Consider the following 12,000-nt stretch of genomic DNA (forward strand, 5'->3'; position numbering starts at 1 on the left):
GCGCCCCAAGCACCTGCGCCCCAAGGACGGTGCCCGCCCTTGTTCCCACTGGACTGGGAGCCCCTACAGCGGAGGACCTCTATTTATTAATACTTGAACCCAGAGCTTGTCAAGTATTAAACCTGGCAACGTGTCTACGCGAGGGAATGAGGCCACGTCCTCCCACGCCCACCTCCCTGAAGAATTATAGGTCCCTGTGCACTGGGCTCCAGAAGCTTCTACGAAGTAAAAGAGCGACAATTACCTCCCACTCCGCATCCGCTTTTGCCCGTCGCCGCCGCAGTGCTTCATGGGAAAGTAGTTCCAGCGCTGGTCGTGGGCCCCGCCCACTGGGCCCAGACTGACCTTCCCAGCGTGCAGCGCGCCGGCCAGTGGGCGGAGGACGAAGAGGGTGTTGTGCGGCTGCGGGACCCTCCGCGGCCCCCATTTCCTTCAGCCTCGGGCGCAGGGCCACCCATCCAGGGCTGGCCGACCTGGGAGAGGCCGGGGTGCAGTCCCAGAAGAGAAGGGTTTGTTGAAGAAATCCCACCCCGCGGAGATGAACCCTTTAACTAAAGTCAAGCTGATCCAGGAGCTGAACGACCGCGAGGCCCAGCTCGGCTCCGCCCCGGCCGTGTCCTGGCACTCCCAGTACAAAGACAGCGCCTGGATCTTCCTGGGCGGCCTTCCTTACGAACTGACGGAAGGGGACGTCATCTGTGTGTTCTCACAGTATGGGGAGGTCGCGAACATCCATCTGGTGCGGGACAAGAAGACTGGGAGATCCAGAGGATTCTGTTTCCTCTGCTATGAAGACCAGAGGAGCACCATTCTGGCCGTGGACAACTTGAACGGGATCAGGATCAAAGGGAGAACCATCCGAGTGGACCACGTGTCTCATTATCGGGCCCCTAAGGACTCAGGAGAAGTGGATATGTGACCAGAGAGGTCCAGGATAAGGGCTGTGGGGCGCAAACCCCTTCCCTGAATTCACCTGGGGGCCCTGAAGATGACAACCCCACCAACACAGAGACACAGAAAATAAAGAAAAAACGAGGACTGATCTGGAAGTACCCGCAGAGCAGCCAGCCTCCACTTCACCTCCCAGAAACAAGACAACAATGGAAAAGGAGGACCCCTGCTCTAAAAAGCACAGCAGCAAAAACTCAGAGCTGTTAAGAGAATTGGTTCTAACGAGAAATGCTTTAATAAACCAGTCGGGATAAGGAAGAGAGCAAGAGACTGGCACCCATACCCTGACCGGTTTGGCTCAGTGGATAGAGCGTCGGCCTGCAGACTGAAGGGTCCCAGGTTCAATCCCGGTTAAGGGCATGTACCTTGGTTGCGGGCACATCCCCAATAGGGGGTTTCTAACTCTCTATCCCTCTCCCTTCCTCTCTGTAAAAAATCAATAAAATATATTTAAAAAATAAGAGAGACTGGCACCCAGGTTTCTTGTAGAAGAAGCACCTCCTTCTGGATAATAAAGAAATCGAAGGAGAATGGGGTCAGATGCATTATTGGGATAAATTTAAGAGGAAGACAATGGCTGAGGACTAGAAAGAAAGAATTGGAGGAAGAGATAAACGTAATGGAAATTTTTCAAGTGAAATTATGGGTGGTAAGATATCTTCCTATGAATTACAAATCCAAAGTAAGAATGAAAAAATAAATCATGATGAGGTCAAAAAAAGAATGTTCACTGCAACATTGTTTGTAATAATAAAAAATGGGAAGCAATCCAAATGTTCATCAACAGAGAATGGGTAAGTAAATTGTGGTTTATTCATATAATGAGATACTGCACAACAGAGGAAATTAATGGACCACAGCTATATATATCATTGTGAATAATTCTCAAAAACATCTTATTAAGGGGAAAAAGGGTTTCAGAAAGTATTGTGCTATTTTTCAAAAACTTAACATAAAAAACAACATATACTTGGTCTGGGAATATAGACATATCTAGTAAAAGTATAAAAGGACATGTATGAGAATAATAAACACCAATAAAAATCAAATGTGGTTTACTTCTGTCAGGGGGAATGAAACCAGGGAGGGAAATACAGAGCTGCAGCTATAAATGTAATGCTTTATTTTTTAAGATGGGTGATGGATATTTATCATTATTTGTACCTTGGAATGAAATATGCCACTTAGCATTATATGCTTGTTGTTCAGAAAAATGGAAGGAAAGAGAAAAAAGAAAAAAAGTGAGTGGGGAGATGAAGGAAGGTGCAGCGGACTCTTATTTTTTAAAACCTGTACTTCTGCCAGGCCGGTGTGGCTCAGTGGTTGAGTGTTGACCTATGAACCAGGAGGTCACGGTTCAATTCGATTCGCAGTCAGGGCACAAGCCCGGGTTGTGGGCTTGATCCCAGTGGGGGGGCATGCAGGAAATAGCAGATCAATGTTTCTCTTGCATCATTGATGTTTCTCTCTCTCTCTCTCTCTCTCTCTCTCTCTCTCTCTCTCTCTCGTTCTCTCTTCCTCTCTGAAATTAATAAAAAAATTAAAAATAAATAAAACCTGTACTTCTGGATGACCTTTAAACTATACCTAATTATGCCTTCAGTAAAAGTCAGTATTGTTATAGGCACCTCTCACTGACACTGGAGAGGTGTTACCAGACAGTACAGCCCCCTGAGCCAGTGGAACAGGGCTGTCCCCAACCTCGACCCTTGTTTTCTCATATAAATGAATTTATACAAGAGACCTTGACTGCATTGTGAAAAGCCAATTTATTAAAGCAATTAAAGCATGCACCTTTATTGAAAAAAGCAAAGCAAGCAAGCAAACCTATACATCTGGCTTATGAAGCACAGACCAGCTCTCAGCTAATCTGAAGAGCAAGTTGGGTGGGGGTCTGAGGTGTTATATACCCTCCTGTCTATTGACTTCAAAATTCCTCTGCTGACTATTTTGATACAGATTAATTTTCAAGGTCCCTTTTTTCACTCTGTTGTGGCCTTCCCAGAATTCATGAAAAGCACCTGGCAATTTTATCTTGCCAAACCTTGAGACAATAAAAATACATTTTTATTGATTTCAGAGAGGGAGAGGGAGGGAGAGAGAGAAACATCAATGGTGAGAGAGAATCATTGATCTGCTGCCTCCTGCACGCCCCCCCACTGGGGATCAAGCCCGCAACCTGGGCATGTGCCCTGACTGGGAATGGAAGCATGACTTCCAGGTTCATAGATCAACACTCAACACTGAGCCATGCCAGCTGGGTAAAATTATACCTATTTTTTTCAGATGAGCAAAATATATTTTTTTTGCTCTGCCGCAGAATTTTAGTCATTAGTTTCGTGTGCCATGAGATGAAAAAGGTTGAAAATTGCTGCTTTATCTTAATGAAAATTGATATCTTTGTGATTTTTTTCTCCCTACAATGCTTAAGTTTTCTTGTTCATTGAGGATCTTGTGCTCCAGTCCTAAAATATTAATGCCCTATTTGGGATTTCCGAATTGTTCTATTTGTTTCCGGATATTTGCCTTGCATATAAAGATGTGGCTATTCTTTGCATGCATTTCCCCCAGAGAGACATGTAAACGTAGCTGTAATTTCCTGTTTGGTAAACAGCAAGTCTTTAAATTTAGAACCAGGTAGCAAGGTTAGTATGTAGAAGTGTAATAAATTGGATTGCTTTCAAAGCAATACCTTTTCCAGTTAACTGTTAACTCACAGTTTGCTTCTTTACTAAATTATACCAAGTATCACATGATATGTGAAAACACTATAGATGGAGTTTAAAGTATTTCATGGACCTTTTTGCATGACAACCATTTGCCTCATGCTATAGAGGAACGAAAGATATATCTTAACAAAACATTACCATTGTTAAGAGGACAAAATTAAACCAAACCTCTTCTCCAGTGTTTGGTAGTGTTACCATTGTCATTAGCTAGAAAGGAACAAAGAGAGGCCAGACATCATAAGCATGGCCCCCTGAGCAGCTTCACCAGAAAGATGCAATTTCACACTCCACATGGAACCACTGGCCCATTCCCTACAGATCACTGGGGGAAGGTATTAGGTTTTACGCCGCCGCAAGGAAAAACCGTGAGTCCAATCAGAGACCAGATTAAACAGGCTTTATTGGGAGCACACGGGCGGGTTCACCAGCTCGGAGAGGGGAGCTGGAGAAGCCGCGCCAAACTGGAGCAGGGGCAAGTTTTTATGCTGGCAGAAACTGGTGGCAGTGGGGGTTTTCCGGGGTCAGGTGAAACCTGCGGTCTGTCCTGCGGTTTTGGCCATTTCCAGGAGCCGTTTGTCCGGCAGGGACTTTCCACCGGGGTGGGGCAGTTTCTGGACGTCAGTGTGGTGAGGTCAGTTTCTCACCGGCCCAAGAGAGGGAGGGGGTCTTTTCGCCCCCGGGGCAGGGTGCCAGCGAATACCGGACAGAAGGGATCCAACAAAGGGGAGACAGATGCAAGCTCAGTAAAATCGGGGTGACACAGGGAAGATGCCTGTCAGTCAAACCTGGGAATAGAGATCACTGGCTAAAGGGGGAAGGGTTACATTCCAAATGTGAAAATTTGGAATACATAATGCCCCGACACAGAAGTTCTCTCTCTTGTTGCTCTTGGCGCTCTCAAGGCTCTCTTGCGCTCACCTGTGTTCCTCCATAGCTCTGTGGACCCCACACACAATGGACTGATGGACAGCAGTGGAGAACACAAACTAAGCTAGCCTGATCCTGGACTGGATCTGTGCTCCAACATGGAGCGGAAACTCTGGACACTGGCTTTGATCCTAGCTCTGCTGAATCACTTCTTCTATGGCAGGGCAAAGACAATGGGATCTTGGAAACTCAGGGGTGTAATTCCACAGAAATAAAGTTTTCTACAATATCTGATACTCCCGAGGGAGTTTCTGGAAATTCTTATTCTAGTGGCACTCCAAGAACCCCACTTCCCCCAGCAACTGGTGGGAACAAGGGGCTCTTTTCAGCCATAACAGTAGCATTCTTCCTGAGAAGTTCCATGCTGTGTGTGGTCTCCACCTGGGGACTCCAAAGCTTGCTTAATGGCCTGTGTGACAGCAGGAGCCCGGTCTACACGAGATTCCACCTCTGAGATACAGCATAGTAGAGAACTCCGAAATGTCCAAACATTTGTTTTAGATCTCCTTTTTTCCTCAAGCAAAGACCCATTTTTTAAAATTATTTTTTTGAAGCTAGTTTAGTTACTGATTTCCAAAGTCTTACACCTGTCACTTTTCAAGTTTTTTTTGTTTTTTTTGGTCTATAATCTTTTAATCTTTCTGTAAAGCTAACAAAACACTGCCTATGCCTGGCTTTCCATCAGAAACATCCAATCTCTTTCCAGCATAATGCTTTTTAAAGGACTTTGTCATTTGCTTGCTGGGCTCATTTAACATATACCAATTTAGCATCTTTGCTATGCTTTCTTGCTATTTCTCATTTCATTGTTTATATGTTACTTTACATTTCTATTCCATTCTTTACAGGACTCTCTATTACCAACATGCCATTTGAGGATATTCTCATAACTAATATTTTGCTTTGCTCTACATTTCATTCTCATGCTCTTATAGGACAAACATGGGGTATAAGGCAATGAAGATAGCCCTTCCAAAGCCTTCCAGAGGCCTGGGCAGCAGACTCCCTGCCTCTATTTATTATCCTCCTGAGCCTTTGATTCTAGTGGCACCAATCTCCAGGAGCACCTAGTAAATCCAAAGAAAGTAACTGTATTTACCTACGGTTTGGGGTTGTTACAGAAGACTGTGAGGTAGGACAGGATTCTTAGGAACCAGGCTGGGTAGGGAAATAAATGAAACTAGGAGGGGCTGATAGTGAGAAAGGTCCCGCCCCGGACTCAAGTTTCTAAGGAGACTTGGGTGAGGGCAAGGTGGTGGAGTGTGAACAGTAGTGGGAAAAGGTCCCCAAAGATGAGGCAACTCAATAATTGATTAATGGCTTTGCTCTACATTTATTTAGTAAAGCTTCGAAGCAACTGGGGTGATTTGGCCGCTGCACTGGCCAAGGCAGAGGAAGAGCATGATGAAGACCTATATAGCACGTTAACTTGAGGCCATAGAAGCCATACGTACATGCACATATACGGTCAGCGCTGGCCAACAGGGACGCTCAGGGGCAAGCGGGCCAGTCCAGAAATCGAGTCCAGAAAGTGGCAGCAGCTACTCCCATAGCTGGGAACCCCTCCTACCATAGCGCAAGTAAAGGCAAAACCCCAGGACAGCGCACCGCACAGGCCATGTGACCGAACCTGGCGAGGCTGTCCTCTGTTTCCCAGAAGTCTTCTTGGAAACTACATTTCCCAGATGGCCTTGCGGCGCTTATTTCCTCCAGATTGATTAGATGGGGATGGTGTCAGGTTTGCGCCCCTGCCTCCCCTCCCCCTCTCCCAGCCCCGTTCTGTGGAATATGACTGGCTGGTGAGGATTAAAGCGTCTCTTGAGGCGGGGAGAGCGGCTCGGCTCCTGCCTTTGCGCAGAGACCTGTGGGAAATGTAGGAACATGCAGGGCTCCGGTCCAGTTGGCGCTCGCGTTTCTCCGGCTCTGGTGCTCGCGGGTGGAGCGGGATCGGTGGGGAAGAGGAGGGCCGTGGCTTCTCCACTGGAACAGGTGGCGCTGCGCAGGAGCATCTACCCACCTACCTCTTGCTTATCCCATGCTGGAATCTCCCTTCTACCCTACAGTCCCGAGAATTCTTTAGATTTCAATGAAGCAGTTTTTAAAGAGACCTGCTGAGAAATGGGGAAAATATTTTAAAAAGAAATAAAAGACAACGGCCCTAAGTTAGCCCCCTCGCTCTGCTGCTCATCGGACGCTTTATGAGGGTACAGAGAACCGTGGCGCTGCGCATATGAGGGATCCATTTTATGTCAGGACTTCCTTCCGGCAGTTACTTCCGCCCGCAGGGAGCGTCGGGAGTTCTTGCGGGTGTTCTCCACCATAACTGGCCTCAAGTGAGGTACCACGGCCCTGCGCCCCAGCCCAAATCTTATGTCTGAACTGGAGGACATTTGTTCTGTCCGGCTGCAGTGGCGTCGTTCTCATTTCACGGAGAGGAAACTGAGCGTGTGGTGGATAAAGGGTTGTCCACCTGCCCAGCTTATACCGACAGTTGTAAAGTCAGAACTCTGTACAGTCGGAACGAATTCCGATGGTCTCAGACCTGTCCTGTCCACTTCGTATGGTCTTAATCGTCTTTTCTCAGATGTGCTGCTGCTGCCCTAGTTTTAAACCACGGACACCCTGGCTATCCTAACAGTTTTATCATCCAGTATTTATTGAGGGTTTGCTAAATGCCTGGCGTTGTGTGTGCTGGATGCTGGGGACACGGTTTTGAATGGGGCAGACACAACCCCACCCTCACGGAATTTATAATCTAATAGGGGAGACAGACATTGATTACACAACACAAACAAGAATAAAATTTCAAGCTGTGCTAAACAGAAAAAAGAAACAGGGTGCTACAAGAGAGAATAACGGAGGGAGCTATAAATAGGTTGGGAGATGAAGGAAAGGAAGAACGGCTTGACCTGAGACCTGAAAGCAGAGAAAATAGAAACTTTGTAACAGCAAAGAAGAGAGTGATCCAAACCGAGGGAACATCCCGTGCAAGGGCCCCGCAGCTGGTAAGAATTTGGTATTACATTATTCAAGGAGCTGAGGTGTTCTTTGGGATTGGAGCACAGTGAGTCTGGGAGAGGAGGAACAAATGGAGACCCGCCTCCTTTTCTCCAGTCACGCCTCTTCGAGGCCGTCCCACACTGGCAATAGAGAAATCTTTTCAAAACTCAAATACGATGACTTGACTCCTTTTTAGACCCTTTGTGTCCCCTGTAAGCCAAACTCCTCAGCCCAGTGCTCAAGGACCTTCAGTGGATTTACCTTGCTTTCCAGCTGTCTCCCACTCCCTGACTTTTTCCCATGTGCTGTTACTTCTGCTTGGCGTGCCCTCTCCCATGTTCTTGCTGATTAAACGGTTCTATGTCTGTGCTGTTCAATACGGTAATGTCTCAAGTTCCACTTTAGACAGTAGCCCCACCCACCCCACCCCAGTGGTCCCTGACTACAGGCTGTTTCCAAGACAGTTCACCCTGAGACTGTAGACCCCTGGGCTAGGTCTTCAAGGGTCTGCAGATCCAAGCTATACCTTAGCTATAGCTCAGGCTGTGCCCCAAAACATGCCAGAGCACAGACAGATGCAATGTATGTGGCTCCTGGATATGACCAGTGCATTGCAGAGCTTGCCTCCCCAGCATTCCTGCCTGGAGCCTGGCCCAGAGCAGGTGCTATAAATGAACTTACTTTCTCTTTCTCAGCCTCGGGCTTCCTCAGCTACTGCAGTTGGCTTCTAGAATCCCTCCTTTTCATTGTGGACAAATGATGGCTTATGCCATTCAATGGAGATTACTGGAACCAGTGCTTTATAACCACCTCCTCCGTCCTGACCCTTTGGGGGTGTGCCCAGGGACAGCTGCAAAACCAGTGAGTAATAATTCTTTGGAAACATGCTGGATCCAGCACTTTTATGTGATAACCGGATTTTTATTTTGAAGCCCCGTGTGCAAAATGAAAGCCCAGATGAGCATCTGCTACATTTGATTAGGGGCAGTGTGGTTCTGGGGAAAGAGTACTAGTCTCAGTGTCACCTGAACCTGTGACTAACAGGCTCTGTGACCTTGGACAAGGTGCTCTGTCTCTGGGCCCCTGTTTTCTTATGAGTAAAACAAAAACATTAGACTCTGAGCTTCTTCCTAAGGTAATGCAAATGCTTTAAAAATGGCTGGTCACATCTGCAATCAAAACACATTAAGTACCTTTCAAGTGATCATTTGTTTGAATCTGGTCTATTTTTACTGTTAGGCGCTTTTTTTGTGTGTGTTTTTTTTTAAAACACCTTTCACTTAACTCTTCCACTGCCAGTGTCTTCCTCACTTGCAAGGTCTTTACTGATCTTTCGGCTGCTTGTTCAGATTCCAATAAATCATGTTGGATTCTAGCGATTGATTCACCTTCTATGCCCTGCCTGGAGTCTCTTTAATCCCCAGCAGTCTCAATTCCCTGACAAAGCCAAAGAAAGGTCCCTGTCTCCCTCATCTTCCAGCCCTCCCACTCTTCACTTTCCTGCAAAAACATATCTGAAAAATCGGGGGTTTCTATTCTGGCAGGTACCACTCTCACCACTAGATGGCACATGTGTGCAAGTCATCAGTCTTTGGACAAAAACTTTCATTTTATTATGTATTTATACTCCAGTCCACAAAAGCTTTGAGAGGAATTATAAAAGCACAAAATGTACAAATGGTTAAAATTGAAAGTTGAGGGCCCTAGCTGGTTTTGCTCAGGGCACGTGCAGGAGGCATCCAATCAATGTGTCTCTCTCACATTGATGTTTCTTTCTCTGTCTCTCCTTTTCCCTTCCACTCTCTCTAAAAATCAATGGAAAAAGTATCCTCAGGTAAGGATTAACAATAAACAAGTAAATTAATTAATTAACTAATTAAAAGTCGAGGGAATTGGAAAAAATAGGGAACAAGTGGAAGAAATAACTCTAGTATGACATTAGCTCAAGGAAATGGATGCCAGCATACGGTTGGCTCTGAGCTTCTAGACAGCCTTAGTAAAGAAGGAAACATGAGTGGTAATAAAATGCCAGATTTTACATGGGAAAAACAAAGTAGTTATTTAGGAGAAACACACTTTTCCTGATCCCAAGACCAGAGAGATATTTTTTCCAGTGTGTCTTCAGAAAGAGGACACTGAGCAGTAAAACAAACACCAGTAACTTTATTGGAGCTGCTTCTATGATGTCCTTCTATGAAGGCCTATGGCATGATGCTAAAGTACAATTGAGGGAAAGTAGTTTTATGGGGCTCAAACACTGGGTTTCTAGGACAGTAAATTCACTGCTGTGTGCCTTTGTACAGTAGTTCCTGCTTATCCATGGGGGATATGTTCCAAGACCCTAGTGGATGCCTGAAACTGCAGATACCAAACCCTATATCTACTATATTTTTTCCTGTACATGCATACATATGATAATGTTTAATTTATAAATTGGGCAGATTAACAGCAATAATAATAAAGTAGAACAATTATAACAAAATACTGACATAAAAGTTATGTGAATGTTGTTTCTCTCTCAAAATATCTTATTGTACTGTACATACAGTACGGATACAATGGACAAAGGGATGATTCATGTCCCATGTGGGGTGGTGCAAGATTTCATCATGTTTCAGAATGGCACACAATTTAAAACTTATTTCTGGAATTTTCCATTTGATATTTTTGGACCATGTTATCATGAGTAAGTGAAATTGCAGAAAGTGAAACCACGGATAAAGGGGACTACTGTATTTCCAAACGGAGGAATTTGCGCACACACCCTCGTCCCCACTGGGGTTTGGGTGGGGTTTGGGGAGAGGAAGCTCTCCTTAGAGGCTGTGGTAACCAGTGTCCAAGATAACCCCAATGAACCCCGCCTCCTGGTTTTCACACCCGCCTGGAGACCCTCCCACATTGCCCCATGAGGTGGTCTGTGTGACCAACAGAATACAGAAGTGATGGTATGCCCCTTCTGAGATTAGGTTATAAAAGACATTGCAGCTTCTCTCTTGTTAAGTCTGTCTCTGTCTGTCAGATCATTTGCTCTGAAGAAAGCGAGCTGCCATGTCAGGAGCAGCGATGGAGAGACTCATATAGCAAAGAACTGAGGCCTCCTGGCAACACCCAGCATCAACCTGCTAGTCAGTCATGTGTAAGTCACCTTAGAAGCAGGTCCTCCAGCCCAGTCAAGCCTTCAGATAATTATAGCCCCAACTGACACCTTATGAGAGACCCAGAACTAGACCATCCAACCAAGTCACTCCTTAGCTCCGTGAGATAATAAATGTTTGTTATCTTAAGCTGCTAAGTTTTGGGGGTAATTTGTTATGCAGCAATAGATAATGAATATAGAGGCCAATGGAAATCCAAGGTTACATCAAGTGCATGGGTGGATCAACTTGGTCTGAGAAACCAAGAAAATATTTCAGAAGCAATATTTGGGCTTTAAATCTGATAGATGAGGGTGCCAATTCAGGCTGTGTCCGTGGAGAAATGGATGTAGAGGGTCCCACATAAAATGTCTACAAAGGAGATTTCTTTGTAAAAGGATGGCAAGGGCAAGGTTAAGAACAACCTCAACTGTCTTGTTCCTTGTGGCACCTTCAGTGCCTAGCACATAGTAGACTTTCTACAAATCTTTCTTTAATGAACTAATGGTGAAGTACGACCTTGAGAGAGCCATTCAGTTATCTGGGTGGCCACAATTCATTAAGCTCCTATCATGTACCAAGTACATAATGTTGGTTAAGTTCCATGGAACTTTAGTATCATACAGATTACATCCACCTTTTGCCTTCCCTCATTCTGTGTTTTTTCCTTGGAATTCTTTTTATTATTTTTCTAGAGATTTGCATGTGCTTTAATGTCCATGCTGAAAACTTTCTCATGGAAATAGTGTTCTTAGGTCATCATGAGAAGTAATTTCCGGTGGCTGTTTCTTATAATATAAGAACCAGAGTTGTTCAGGACATTGGGTTTATTTTGTGCAATTTTGTCTCTGGCCTGACCTATTTCTTTATTTTTTCCCTTTCTTTTTGTTGAAAAAAATGACTTGAAATGACTGATGCTAAGTAATGGCAGTTCGATTTTCCTGTGATGACATACTGCCTTTGGAGCTGATTTTAACCGGATTTTACTATAATAGAAATATTCTGGGGGTGAAGGAGAATCAAACAGAGTGATTTGCCTCAGAACCTGTGTCCTTCAATTTTTGGACACTCCTCTCTCCATGACTGGCTCTGTACTTCTTCCTCCTCCTCCTCCTCCTCCTCCTCCTCCTCCTCCTCCTCCTCCTCCTCCTCCTCCTCCGTCACCACCACCATCATCACCATACAGCTACTGTTTATTGGGTGCTTATTACTACATACCCATCCCTGTGTTATGCAAGTGTTGCATGGATTATTGAATC

At 45.2% G+C, this 12,000-nt stretch overlaps 1 pseudogene; it reads left to right on the top strand.

The window, feature by feature from the left end:
* The first annotated feature begins 538 nt into the window (after nt 1-538).
* LOC102431436 lies at nt 539-1,205 on the top strand (annotated as a pseudogene).
* Nucleotides 1,206-12,000: the final 10,795 nt, after the last annotated feature.

The sequence above is a fragment of the Myotis lucifugus genome, unplaced genomic scaffold (genome assembly GCF_000147115.1).
Source record: "Myotis lucifugus unplaced genomic scaffold, Myoluc2.0 scaffold_16, whole genome shotgun sequence".
Lineage (NCBI taxonomy): Eukaryota > Metazoa > Chordata > Mammalia > Chiroptera > Vespertilionidae > Myotis > Myotis lucifugus.